Source organism: Mesocricetus auratus, unplaced genomic scaffold, assembly GCF_017639785.1.
Source record: "Mesocricetus auratus isolate SY011 unplaced genomic scaffold, BCM_Maur_2.0 Super-Scaffold_100010, whole genome shotgun sequence".
NCBI lineage: Eukaryota > Metazoa > Chordata > Mammalia > Rodentia > Cricetidae > Mesocricetus > Mesocricetus auratus.
In genome coordinates this window covers 72,368,484-72,382,458 of record NW_024429194.1, presented here as the reverse complement: position 1 = coordinate 72,382,458, position 13,975 = coordinate 72,368,484, and positions in this window count along the sequence as shown.

The window sequence follows — 13,975 nt, the reverse complement described above, 5'->3', positions numbered from 1 at the left end:
ACTATACATTGATTCTGTTTTAATTTATGTAATAAAATGTCCCCCAAAGTTTTAACATCTCATAAGAGGCAATGTCCAATCATAGACTCAACATTAAAAGCTCTATTCCTAGTTATTCAAAGGATTTAACAACATGACCAAAGAAAAAAGTAAACTACCTTCCTATGCCAATATAAATTTGTAAGCTCTTGTCCATAGGAAACCTGTCAATACCTTCCTATGTCCGTGTGAATTTGTAAGCCTTCATCCATAGGAAGCACATCAATATCTTCCTGCGTCCACATGAATGTGATAAGTCTTCATCCATAGGAGATATGGTAATACCTTCCTGTAGCCACATGAATGTAGCAAGCCCTAAACCATAGGAGACACATCAATACATCAGTACCTTCCTGTGTCCACAAGAATGTGGTAAGCTCTCAACTATAGCAGACACAAGTCAGACTACCCAATAGATGTCTAAAACCAAATAGGGCTTACCTTATATATCATAGTTTTCCTGTGTATTCATACCTACAATATATGACTAGTATAATAGGCATAAAAGGACATTAATAATAATGAATGAGAAAATAGAAAATTTTGACAACATGCTCTAACAGAAGTCATATAAATGTACTTTTCTCGCTCTGAAAGTCTTATTTTACTTTCATCTTTTCACTTGAAAGAATCACTTTATGGCTTCCTTTGCTATATCCAAGCTGCTACCATTGTTGTTCCTATACTGTGATACCAGCTGCCTACTGAGCATGGAACAAATGGGCATGCTGAGCGCAGGAAGGACTCACCCTGGGAAGATGGAGAGGGGCAGGCCTAGATTCTGTCATTCTACTTTGAACATTATTAGTTTCTTACTTCTAGAATTTTCCATTTTATGCATTATTCTATATCAATAGGCTTCCTTCTAAATACATTTGAAGTGCATCTTTATATTCCCTAAGTAGCAAGCATGAATGATTTCTGAAAAGTTTGTTTTCTTAAATTGCCCCTCCCTACACCAAAAGAAAACTGCCTCAGATCCTTTGCCTCTAAAACAATGGTTCTCAACCTGGGGGTCTTGGAGTCACATATCATATATTTGCATTACAATTCATAACAGTAGCAAAATTACAATTATGAAGCAGCAAAGGAAATAATTTTATGGTTGGGGGTCACCACAACATGAGGAACTATATCAAAGAATTGCAGCATTAGGAAGGTTGAGAACTAGAACATTCTCCCTCCCCAGCAAGAAAGAAGGTTTTTCAACAGCTGTCAGGGACTCACACTCATAGCTTCAATCCATATAGCAAAGTAAAGCAAGATTATCTTGGTACTATCAGGCTTCACACAACAGACTCTTATGGTAGAATTACTTGATACTATGTAAGAACCAAAATGGTGATGCCTGGTACTGCTGTAATTAAAAAACTTTTATATGTGTAGTAGCATTTGTCTAAGATTTCCAGTATCAGCCTCAACTGATCTCATTTGATTCTTGAATATGAATGACAGAAATCAGACCAACCATCCCATGAAAGGATATAACAAATGAGGTTATTAGAAATGCTTCTAGATTCTTGGGGAAAATCCTAACTGAAAGAGATTGGTAAGATATACTGTCTTAGGTAGGGTTTCTGTTACTGTGAAAAGATGTTATGACCACAACAACTCTTGTAAGAAAAATATTTAATTGGGGTGACTCACATACAGTTTCAGAGATCCAGTCATTATTATCACCGTGGGGAGCATGGCAGCAGGCAGGCAGACTTGGTGCTGGGGTAGTAGCTGAGAGTCCTACATCTTGCAAGCAACAGGAAGCCAACTGAGACACTAGGAGTTATCCTGAGCATAGGAAACCTCAAAACCCACCCACACAGTGACACACTTCCTCCAACAAGGCCAGAACCACTCCAACAAAGCCACACCTCCTAATATTGCCACTCCTTAATCAGATTATGGGGGCCAATTACATTCACACTAAAACATACGCCAAGAGATGGGAGGAACAAAAGGACAGTTATATCTATTAAGTCATTGCTGTATTCCTAGCACCATGGTTTGCACAAAGCAATCAAAGAAAGTCACTGCCTTTGTTTCTGGAAAGTTCACATGCTAACAGAAAATAAAGCTTGACAAGGTGAAGTTCTTTGCCTACTTTTTCATAGATAGAAGTTATGAATTTGAGTCTCCATCTCTAGTGCTAAGGTCTATGATGCTTTCATGATGCCTCATTGATATCTGTCTACCATAGTTTCCCCAGTGAGAAGCATACGGACACATTAGCCTTGGGACTCTGCTTTACTCCAGTCAGTTGCTGACAAAGGCTGATGCAGACCACATCCAGGCTTACAGAAACATCCTTTCCCAATGTTTCCATCACTGAATTCATGTTTGCTAGAGAAACAGGACTGACAGGATACAGAGAGCTCTTTATACCAAGAGGGATTTCTTTTAGAAACTGACTCATATAATTGTTGAGACTGGAAGTCTCATTACGTTCCATCTGTAAACTGAACCAGGAAGCAGTAGCATAGTTCAACATGAGTACAAAGACTTCAGAACAAAGAGAGCAGAGAGCTGCATGACCAGTCAAACCCAAAGATCTAAGAATGGGTGATGACCCTGGTCCAGAATTCAAAGGCTCCAGAACAGGAGCTCCAGTGTTCCTGGGCAAGAGAAAAATCTATGTCACAGCTCAGGAAGATGAAACAGCTTGCTTTGTTCTGCCTTTCTGTTCTGTGGAGCCCTAAGCAGGCAGATGATGCCCACCCACACTGCTGAGGGCAACCTTGGTTACTCAATCTACCAATTAGGATGCTAATCTCTTCTGAAAACACCCTCATAGACGCTTCCAATCTGACGATTTTGCCAGCTATCTAGGCATCCTTTTTCCCAGGGACGTTGACAATAAAATTAATCATTGCAGCTAATAATTATTTATGAGTTACAGTCCAAAATAGCCTGGTACCTCCTGGCCAAATGTAAGATAATTATAGTATCAAAAAGAATAATGACCACAGCAGAGAACAGTCTGACAGATCCTCATTTAAAATGAACACGGGATTACCATATGATCCAGTCACTCCTCTTGTGATGTGCAAGCAAAAACACCAAAGCAGGGATCTCAACAGATGCATGGACACCAATTTGATAGCAGAACTTTTCCCCAATAGCCAAAGACAGAAATAACTCACATGTCATTCAACAGATAGAATTCCATTTATAAATATAACCACATAAAAAGAAATATTCTGATGCATGCCAGATGTTAGGATGCTCAGCTGGAGTAATGAACAAGAAAAAGCTTTATTGGAAGTATTGATCATTCAACTAAAGGTTTGGAAGTCCTAACATATGCCATTAACAAGCTGTAGCCCAGGAAGGCCAGCCATAGCCCAAGACTAATGGTCTGAGAAACAGAAGAGTGGATGCAATGAGTTTCCATCTGAAACACAGAAGGCCCAAGAGCTATGCAAAGCCTACATTTCTGAGTCTCAGAGCAGGAGCTCAACATCCCTATGCCAACAGTCAGGCAGACATTGTGTTGTTATTAGAGATATTTACTAAAATATACAAAGACCACTGAGATTCCTGTTGCCAAAGTTAGGGGCCTTAGCTCACTCCTGGGTTTCCAGGAACCTGCTCAACCCTTCTGGCTCCTGCAAGTGCTGTTTTTTGTTCATTGAAAGGAAAATAGTAGGATTACAAAGGAGGCAAACAGCCCTCTTTTCAGGGCCAGAGTACTTAATTAAGTTCAACTGACTAAATAACCAGAGCTGTGATTTTAGGGATGTGATCTGATTCATAGAGATGTTTAGAAATTCAAATCAGACAGTGTGTGCCAAGGAAATATAGGAAAAGTGGGTATCTTTGAGATTGGTAGGGTCTTTCTCATTCACCCCAGATGAGCTTTAACCCAGGTCTCAAGATGCTAAATGCTCACAGTCACCCAAGACTTCCTCTTGGTTCTTGTATCATGAATTTGAAGACTTGAATTCTCAGATGGTTGAGGATAAGAATAGAATTCATTGTAGATCCATAGGTAACACCTTAGGAGACTAATACAAAGTTCCTGTGGGCAGGAGTACTCCTGGGAAATGGGATAGCATCAAACAGGTCATCTAGGGCTTCCTACAGGACTAAGACAGGTATGAGGCATGCAAAAGGGAACAGAGTGGTCAGTCAATTTGGCCCAACCACAAGGTGTTCAGATTCTTCCTTCAGTTTTGGTCACTTTCTTCATTCAAGGAGGAGGCCTCACTTGACAAAGGAGAAATAACAAGAAAGCAGGTTTCTCTTATGGCATCCCAGGTCACTGGCCAGGCTAAAATCAAAGACACTTGGCTTAAACATCTCTAGTATCCCCGGACTTGGGAAAGGATGGATCTGTTGGTAGGAGTAGGGCATTCTATGAACTTTTATCCCAGGAAAAAGCTTTACATTGAAGGTCCCCTACACTAAAACTGTCTGGACCTATCTCTTGTCCTCATCAAAGTGATCCACAGGAAACCCCCAAAGTTTGAAGTCCCCTTACCAGGCTCAATTCTCCTCACCCCAGTTCAGCGGCTACCTCTTTCTGCAGATTTCCCCAGATCAACAATCAAAGTGAGGGAGGGGCAAAAATATGAACAAAGAAGTCAAGCCCATGATGGGGAAACCTGTGGGAACACCAGACCTTGAGCAGAGACCCACTTCCCCTTCTGCCTGGGAGTAGGCAGCTGTAAGACAATGTTTAGTAAAAACATGTTTACTAAAAACGATACAATAAGTTCCTGGGAAAGGCCTTCCCACGGAAACCACCCTGACCTTGACCTTGTCCAAAGACTAACTGCACCTTCAAAAAACCCACACACATCCACCTCTGGGTCAGAGCAGAACCAGCCAGGGGGAGAGGAGGGAGCAGAAGCTTCTCTGGTGGGAGCTTTTCTTAGGAAGTTTTTCTTGAACCTTTTTGGAGCCTGTTTAAAGTTTTCTTTATATCATTGAACGAGTCTCTGTGTTTTCAATACCCGACACCCTCCGCACGTTCTCGGACACAGGCCGCGCAGCAGACGTGACAATTGGAGGTTCCACCGAGATCGTGAAAGCGAGGTAAGTGGACGGGGTTAAGAAACTATGGGGAATAGTTCCGGGAAGCTAGAATCATTGCAGTATCAACTAAAAAAGTTACTTAAAGAACATGGGACTGCAGTCAAGTCTAAAACCCTAGAAGGCTTTCTAAAATCAATCGAACGAGCCAGTCCATGGTTCATTACTGGGGGAAGCTTAAATATTCCAGATTGGGAGGAGGTTCGCCGTGATCTTCATAGACTTTTACGAAAAGAGGGATCTGAGTCCTTGCCCCCTACGACATTCTCCTTATGGAGATTAGTGAGGGGAGCACTTTTGACAGATAAGGTTCGTCACCGCCAGGTAGTTCAGGACACAAAAGAGGCTTTTTTAGAGTTACAAGAGACTGAGACTCAAGCCTCCTTGAGTTCAGGGGCAGAGAGTGATGATGAAGAAACCGTGATTGAAACTAGAGGCTCCATTGTTAGTGAGGATGAGGAGGAGTCTCTTAGTAACAACAAAAAAACGGGTAGACATCTCCGGGCACGACCCAAAAAGAAGGACTCCGGTCAGAATCGGTTATATCCTTCTCTATCAGACCTAGAAAATGAAAGTAGCTCAGACTCAGACTCGTCACAGTCTGAAAAGGAACGATTACTTGCTGAGATCACGGCCCTTAAAAAAGAACTAAAAAAGATTCTAATTAAGAAAAGACAGGACAGGGAAAGAAACCCTTCCCCATACTCTGAAAAAAGGGACTCCTCCTATGAGATAACCCAGTCCTTCTCAGACCTGGAGGGAAGACCCAGAGGAGGGGTCCAATGCTGCCCGGTGGTGGCCCCAGTAATGGAAGTTCCAGATCTAAACAATTCTGGACAGGTCATTCGGCGTCATAACCCTTTAAATTTTAAGGATATAAAACAACTTAAAGAGGCAACTTTAAATTATGGCGCACAGGCTCCCTTTACACTTTCCTTAATGGAATCTTTTGCGTCTCTTAATTTGACACCTGGCGATTGGCAGCAGCTTTGCAGAGCAGCTCTGTCGGGGGGAGATTATTTGATTTGGAGAGGTGAGTTTCAGAAAAGATACAGCCAGACAGCCCAAAGAAATGCACAGGCCGGACAGCCCCAAAAAAATGTGGAGATGCTTACCGGAAGTGGTCAATACGCCACCATTCAGCAGCAAATGCAATATGACATCACAGTCTATGCCCAAGTGGCAGCAGCGGCCCAAGGGGCTTGGAAAGCATTGCCTTCCAAGGGAGGAGGGGATCATCTGTCCAAAGTCCTTCAAGGACCTTCCGAACCTTTTCAAGACTTCGTAGACCGTCTCAGTCAGGTAGCAGAAAGAATATTTGGGGGCATTGGGCCTGCGATGCCAGTCATAAAGCAGATGGCATTTGAAAATGCAAATAAATATTGTAAGGAAGCCCTTCGCCCCTATCGCAATAAAAGTCTAAATGACTATATCCGAATCTGTAGGGACACTGATGGGAACTTCATCCAGGGCCAAGTGTTAGCTGCTGCCATTCGGCCCCAAGTGGGGAAAGAAAGACCTACTCTGGGAGGGAGAAAAACATGTTTCAGCTGTGGTAGAGAGGGACACTTCCGTAGAGAGCGCCCTCAAAATAGTACTACGGGTCTCAAGAGACCTGGTTTATGCCCCCGTTGTCGAAGGGGATATCATTGGGCCAATAACTGCTACTCTAAAACTGACAGGGAGGGAAATTTCCTTTCTGCTAATAATAATCAGGGAAACGGGAGGAGGGCCCCGCCCCAGGGCCCCAAAACCAATGTGTACGGGGCAATGACCCCTGCTCTGGGCAGTGGCAGGACTCATTTTCTCCCCCAGAGCAACCCCTTCATATCTCAGACCTCCTTAGAGCCACCTCGGGGAGTGCAGGATTGGACCTCGCTCCCTCCGCCCGGGCAATCCTAACACCAGAAATGGGGATCCAGGCCCTCCCTACTGGGGTGCATGGGCCATTGCCCCCAGTCACGGTCGGACTACTCTTGGGACGGTCCAGTACTATTCTTCGAGGCCAGGCTGGACTGACAGCCTCAAACAATACAGAGAAACCCTGACTCAAAAAAAAATTTTTTTGATAACAGTAAAGAGGTACTGGTATTAAGTAAAAAAAAAAAAAAGGACAAAGGTACATAAAATAAAAAATTTTGTTTACATTTAAATTCTACTTTGTGAGTCATCTCTAAAAACTTTTGGCCAAAAGCCTGGCCTCTCCACCTTGCATCTACAGAGTTACAAGGAGTAGGTACGGCTGTACCCCATGACTGTAGCTCAAATAAAGGAATGATAAAGAACATACAGGACTTTTTAACCCTTTTAGTTCAAGGATTGGCTGGAGTTGTTCTTTTACATAGATTTCAATTAAGGGAGCTTCATTACAACAGACTAATCATTACCTAGGAAAAAAGGGTGACAGAAAGATACATGTATGTTCTAAATGTATGGTGTGGCCACACCGGTATGTATGAAATGTGATTGTGAATGCGTGAGTGTAAACTGCTTATATAATTAAAAGGATACTTAAATCCCTTCAAAAATAGTTAAGAAGCTACCTAGATTGCTTTAAATATAGCCAAAAGAAACATCCAGCCAGTCTGTTAATGTTTTAAAAAAAAAATTTTAAGATGCAAATGAGGCCTTGTCAGCTAGTGAGAACTCTACAGGTTAGATTGGGAAAGACTGCTCACAGACTTCAAATAATTTTCAAAAGTTATTTAGACACAGTATAGTTTACAATCTTTGAGTGATTTTCAAAAGTTTTTGGGAAATATTTAATGGATATGTCCTGTTTAATGGGCATCTACAAATAATCTAAGTAGTAATCCCAATTTACCTAGATAGTTAACCAAGGAGGGTAGACAAATCCTTCTACTGTTATGGTCCAGCTTCAACAGTTCAAAAAAAAACTTTTTTTTAGAAAATAAAAAAGGGGGAATAATGCCCCCAGTCCCCACATGACTCATCAAATAATACACTCCTCATTTAAAAATTTTATAATGTAAATGCCAGTGAGCTTCAGACAGATTCTGGCATGACGAAACCTGAGCTATCATTGCTCAGGTCAAATGGAGACATCCATACACTAGACAGTGGAGAAGACCCTAATTTGGGGTCGAGGGCATGTTTGTGTTTTCTTGTAGAAAAAAAATAAAAGCTTCGACATGGAGCAGAGAAAAACTGGACCTGAGACCATGGGAGCCTACCTAAGCCAGTTTGAGTGAGATCTCCTAAATCAGTGTTCCTGACCCTTGATGTCATCAAATCTACAGCCCAAAAAAAGAAAAAAAACAGTCGGTTCGAGATTTCCAGTTTCTCAACAGACCTGCTGCATCAACCTTCCGGACCCATGAGTTTTCATCATAAAGCTAACAGAGAAAAAAGGACCCATTTAAAGCATTTGGACATTGGTATGGACTATGATGAGTGGCAAAAGCCTCTTTTCAGTATTTGAACAGGACATGGTCACTTGATGGTTCCTGTTTCTGGAATCACGACTAGGCCAGTGTATTTTTCTGGAGAAATACAACTTGTCCTAATGCGACAACTATTGTTCATATTTTTCGTAATGCTACATGTGTAACATCAATGATTGTACCTAATGTATCTGTACAAGTACACTTTCTAAATGCTTTCCTGAACAGATCTTAAAACGATTGAAAACTTTATCAAATTGTAAATGTAAATCACATGCGGGTTACCCTTGTAACAGATAAAGGCTCGTAGAATGTTATGGCCCAGATCTGGTGATGGGTATGGTGATGGAGAGGCGCTATGTCAATGGGGGTCCTGGAAATGGTGGCAGTGGCGGTAGACATTCTGGCTTTATGCCAAGCTCAAACGTGCCTTGTTCCAGAGACAAGAGATCCGTAACCAAGTATTGCTTAGCTTAGCCCATGGCAATCCCGATAGCCATGAAGGTTGGTTACAGATGATTTAAGGTTGGGGTATCTCCGATGACGGACAACCTGTGGGGAAGACCCCTCCCACCTAAAACAGGGGTTCAAGGTCCCCCAAAGACGGGAAAGGGAGGGTGACCCTACTTGACCTAAGCCAGGAGTGCCTCATTTGAAAATAAAAAGGGGTGAATTGTGGGAACACCAGACCTTGAGCAGAGACCCACTTCCCCTTCTGCCTGGGAGTAGGCAGCTGTAAGACAATGTTTAGTAAAAACATGTTTACTAAAAACGATACAATAAGTTCCTGGGAAAGGCCTTCCCACGGAAACCACCCTGACCTTGACCTTGTCCAAAGACTAACTGCACCTTCAAAAACCCACACACATCCACCTCTGGGTCAGAGCAGAACCAGCCAGGGGAGAGGAGGGAGCAGAAGCTTCTCTGGTGGGAGCTTTTCTTAGGAAGTTTTTCTTGAACCTTTTTGGAGCCTGTTTAAAGTTTTCTTTATATCATTGAACGAGTCTCTGTGTTTTCAATACCCGACACCCTCCGCACGTTCTCGGACACAGGCCGCGCAGCAGACGTGACAGAAACCCACAGAATCAGCTGACCCAAGATAGTAAGAGATCACTGACTCAGGTCTGACAAATGGGGAATCTGAATAAGACCAAACTAGACTCCCTGAATATAGGTAACAATGGTGTCACTGGGACAATATATGAGGCCATTGGCAGTGGGTCCAAGACTTAACACTAATGCACAAATTGACTTAGTGGAACCATTCTATATGGAGAGATACCTTGCTGAGGCTAGACACATGGGGTGGGGGTGGAGAGGTGCCTTTGTCCTGCCTCACCTAGATGGTGAGACAGACTTAGTAGACTTCCTATAGGAGGCCTTACTCTCTCCGTAGAGCAGATGAGAGGATGGGGGAGTGGAGGAACTGGTAAGAAAGGAGGGAGGGGGAACTGGGATTGGAATGTAGAAATAAATTAATAATAAAAAACTCAGATCAGCATGTTCTTACAGTCTTACAGAACCAGTGCTTTACATCTTTACTCGATGTGTGTTAGAAATGTTTATGGACTAGATAAGACATTCTGGGTAAAATGTTTGAAAAATATATTTAATAAGGCATTAAAATATAATGGATATAAATAATTCCTAAAACAGTCGGTAATAAGAGAATCCAATAAAATAAGTGCACTATATTTAAAAAGATGCTCCAATGACGAAGATATGTGAATGAATGGTAAGCACACAAAAGAGTAATCAGTAAATATCAATAAAAAGGAAATTAAAATTAAAATAAGGTTCTCTACACAACTAGTCACTGTATTGAACCTGTAGAGACTGACAACTCCAAAGTCAGGGAGGATGTGGATGACATCCCTGTATACCAGGCATACCCTGTATGCCAGAAATTCTATATGTTATTCTCACCCAAGAGGACCAAAGCAAGTATCTATAGAAAGCTTAGGCAGCCAGGCGGTGGTGCCGCATGCCTTTAATCCCAGCACTCGGGAGGCAGAGGCAGGCGGATCTCTGTGAGTTTGAAGCCGGGCTGGATTGACAGCCTCCAAAACAATTCAGAGAAACCCTTGTCTCGTAAAAACCAAAAAAAGAAAGAAAGAAAGAAAGAAAGAAAGAAAGAAAGAAAGAAAGAAAGAAAGAAAGAAAGAAAGCAAGCTTAGGCAATCAGATTTTACTTGTCCTGGCCTAAAACTGGAAATGTCCTAAACATCAGAAGGAAGTTGACGGACAAACGGTGGTGTCTCCATAGAAAGGGATAGTTCTCAGAAATAAATCAGTTATTGGTAACAGCAATGATATGAATGACTCTCAGAACAGTACTCTGGGTGAAATGGGAATAATGCATACCATTCCAAAGTAGAAAATCCTGGTACAAGACTACATAGGAGCTAAGGGAAAGGCACTAGGGAGGCATCGGATTGGTAGTACTGTTCTATGCAAACAGGTCTTGCACTTGGTGTCCTCAAAGACAGTAAATATGTTTCTAAAATGTGTGTTTCTTTGCATAGAATTGTTTTATCAAGAAAAAAAGTATCTACAAGCAAATACTGCACTCTGCTTGGGAGGGGGAGTATACTGATTGGTGCATAGATTCCTTTGGTTTGGCCTCATTTCATTTCATTTGTGACTGTATCTTATAGCATAGACCAGGCTGCGTTATACTCAGGATCCTCCTGCCTCAGCATCCCAAGGGTTGTGATTATAAATGTGTGTCATCAGGTCCAGCAGCAGTTTACTCTGGAATGTGTCAAATATGGAAAAGGGTTTAAGGTAAAAAGGGACAGATAAGTGAATGACTATGTGTTCACAGTAAATAGAATAAAATTTTAATGTTTAGATCTAAGCAGGAAGGCTAGAAGGAATCATTGTATAAAATCAGTTATTTTTATAGTAAAACATGGAAAATATGGACTGATAAGAAACTAATTGGGATGGCAGAGAAACCAGCAGTTATACAGGGGAAAACTTCATAATTGCTGAGGTCACTACACAAAGGTCAGTGTTTTTTTAAATCACAAACATTCAAATAGCCTTTCAAATTCCCAAAATGTTGCTTCTATGTGCTCATTCAGTCCTACCTACTAAATGAGCACTAGTTTCCTCTAAAGCTACAATGAGAGCAATTTAGCCAGTGATGCTGACATAAAAATATAATTGTAAAGTATTGTGAGCACAGCACTGCAATCCCAGAGGAAGGTGATGGGTAGGTCCCTTCACCACCACAAAACTGTTGTGGAGAAAACCAAAGGGAAAAGACACAGAGCTTTGTCATGTGACATTACTAGCTGCCATATCTCCACTCGTCATATTTTTCATACTTTCTTCCTGGTCTGCACTATCGCCTACATCAGAATTCTCCGACATTTAGTTTTTGCTTCCTGAAACCATTACTGAAAGTCACTGTGGAAGAAAGATGCAGGTTCTTAGGGTCAACTCAGAATAGCAATTGAATCAAATGCAAGAAAGGCAGGGTGCTGTTTTGTTTTTATTGGGGGTGGAGTATCAGTAGTGAGACTGAACTGCAGTGACTGTAGTCTCTGTTGTCTTTCATTCTTCCCACATGACTGAACCAGAATTGAGAACCAAGGCCCGGGCTAGGGCTGGAACTCAGGTGCTAGAGCCAGGTATGGTGGCACAAGCCTGTTGTCCCAACACTGGGTGAGCAAAGGCAGGAGGAGCAGGAGCTCAAAGTCATCCTCAGATGTGAGGGGCATCTGCCTGTCTCCTCTTCAGAAACTCCGTCCCCTTAACTGGCACAGTCCACCCAAGCTCAGCAGGGTAGGCACATTCTCCAGCTCATTTGCAGAGGAAAGTGTGTTGTTTCATCGATGGGACTAGGGACTGCTGTCAGCAGCACAGCTTCTCGGGTTCTCAGCCAGGGTTGGTGTAATGGGATGTGTAGCATGAGCCAAATGCAGAGATCCCCTAAGAGGCAGGGACTCTGACTCTGGCCACAACTTTTGCTCATTTGGAGTTTTTGTGCCATATGGAGCCCCCTTGTGTACTAGTGACTTTTCAGGAACACACACATATTGTAGACTCATGTCCTATCACATATGAAGTCTCTAATACATATAGTCAATATATGTATTATATATATATATATATGTTCCACTAAAATGGACTAAAGTATGATGTGATAGACATTCACACCAAGAGAAAGGAAAGATCATCACCTGGGAGGCACTCAGGACTGAGGCGCACACGTGTGTATAACGATTCCTTTGATCTGTCACTGGATGTCAGTGTACCTTCCTCAGTCCTCTGCCAAGTAATCCACAAGTCCAGTCCCCACAGTCTCTATTGGGCACCTAGAGCCACTGTCTGTTAAGCAAGCTGTGTTCCTACCCTGTGACCCAACGCCCTGTGTTCCTCTCCATCAGGAGCCACAGGAAACTGAATTAGATTCCACCTTGGTTCGTGGAAATGCTACATATCAATTCAATCACTGAGACCTTCTAGCCTAGAAAAAAAAACTGTTTCTGTTTCCTTCACATTTCTCAGCTTTATTTGCCCACTGATACATTTTTGTATGCAGCACATGGCAAACATAGCTGAAGCTGTATCTGGTTGCTGCCACCATGAACTGACATCTCCCCCCTCACAGCCTCTTTCCTGACGGCCCCAGTCGGTGCCGCAGTATACCTGTGACTGTCCAAAGTCCCAAGTGAGAAAGGAATTCCATAAACCCAGAGCTACGGTTTCCAAGCCCATTTTGTGTAAACATGACCATTTGTTCAAACACGACCAAGACACAAGACAGTGACAATGCAGCATGTAACCAAGCAAAGGATGCCCACCTCCACCCCCACCCCCAACCTGAGCCTCAGCCAGCCCATACTCACCCTCCCAGTCACCAATGAGGATGAAAAGCCACCTAATCACGTGAGCTGAAATTAACTATACCAATAGAGGAAAGGCCTTTGTGTTAATAGAGGAAGGACTTTCCTGGACACAAACTAATAAAGAAATAAGGCGGGGACAGGGAATCCTGTTTAAATCAGTAGCTAATTTTTTAGAAGAGAATATTTTCTAAAGGAAGATTATGGATAGCAAATTAAAGTTGATTCACAGGTAGAAAATAAGTGGGTTTAGTCTAAAATACATAGGCAAAGAAGGGACTCTTTGGGATTCAGGCAAGAACAGAAGGGTGTCTATCTGCCAGAAAGACCTCCCGGAGGCATGGCTTGCACTGGCTCTAAACTCTGCATGTAGATTGTGAGAAACAGAGGTCCAGATGCCATAGGTAAGGGACCGTACGCACATGTCAACTGACAGGGAGACGTCTCAATGGAACCCTCCTGACACACAACAGCAACATACGGTATTGTAACTGCAGAACAGGGGGAGAGAAGGCTTGAAGGCCACCAGAGGCAAGACCACCTGACTGATGAAGGCTCGGAGGGAAGAGTCGGAAGCAGCTGTTTGTCAGACACCATCCATGCAAGCCAGATGCTGAGAGAGGGACACCTTTGCGAGCATGT